The sequence below is a fragment of the Acanthisitta chloris genome, unplaced genomic scaffold (assembly GCF_000695815.1).
Source record: "Acanthisitta chloris isolate BGI_N310 unplaced genomic scaffold, ASM69581v1 scaffold17377, whole genome shotgun sequence".
Taxonomy (NCBI): Eukaryota; Metazoa; Chordata; class Aves; order Passeriformes; family Acanthisittidae; genus Acanthisitta; species Acanthisitta chloris.
In genome coordinates, this window is record NW_008682217.1 from 39897 (window position 1) to 40664 (window position 768).

Genomic DNA, 768 nt, shown 5'->3' on the forward strand with positions numbered 1-768 from the left:
GTTACACACCTTTATCCTCAGTGGACTCGACAGTGGAGAGACCCAAATGCTGGAAATGTAGAGCTGGGGAGGCCACAGGATGTTGCCCGAGGGATGGAGCTCCCAAACCCCCCTCACAGGCTTGGAAGTCAAACCAAGCTTCTAACAGAGCAAGCAAATTCCCATGGCAGGTATGTGCACACCTCTGCCAAGCACAGGCTCTGACAAGCCTCAGGACAAAGAGACACAGCAGCAATAGTCTAAAAGCAATTTGCACCTGACAGACCACATGTGGAGAGGATGCCAGGGTGTTCTGGGACTCCTCTTGCCAAGAAAGCCCTGTGCAGCAGCCATGTGCAGGCAGCCACCGAGGTCAGCACGTCCACAATGGAGCAGCATCCAGAGGAAGAGGATTTCAACAGGTGAGATGATGCCAGAGCACCTGGAGCCCATTTTTCCTTCATGCAGACACAACACAAGGGCATTCACGGGGTGCTACAGCGGATGGGCAGAACCACCTGGTCTAGACTGCGCCCTGGCAGCAGTCACAGTGTGGACATGCTCTGCATTCCAATGGATGTTCCTGCTCCAGTGACAGTGCCAAAGCAGAGGGGTGTCTCCAGCAGACCCCTGAGCTGCGACATATCCTTCCAGGGGACAACAGTGTCAGGTGGCAGCATACTCAGTGCTCCAGCTGAGCAGAATCCTCCAGGAACCATGAAGAGCATCCCCAAAAACTCCTCTCCTGACTTCGAGCCACCGCTTGGAGGGCAAGAGGAACAGAGAGCA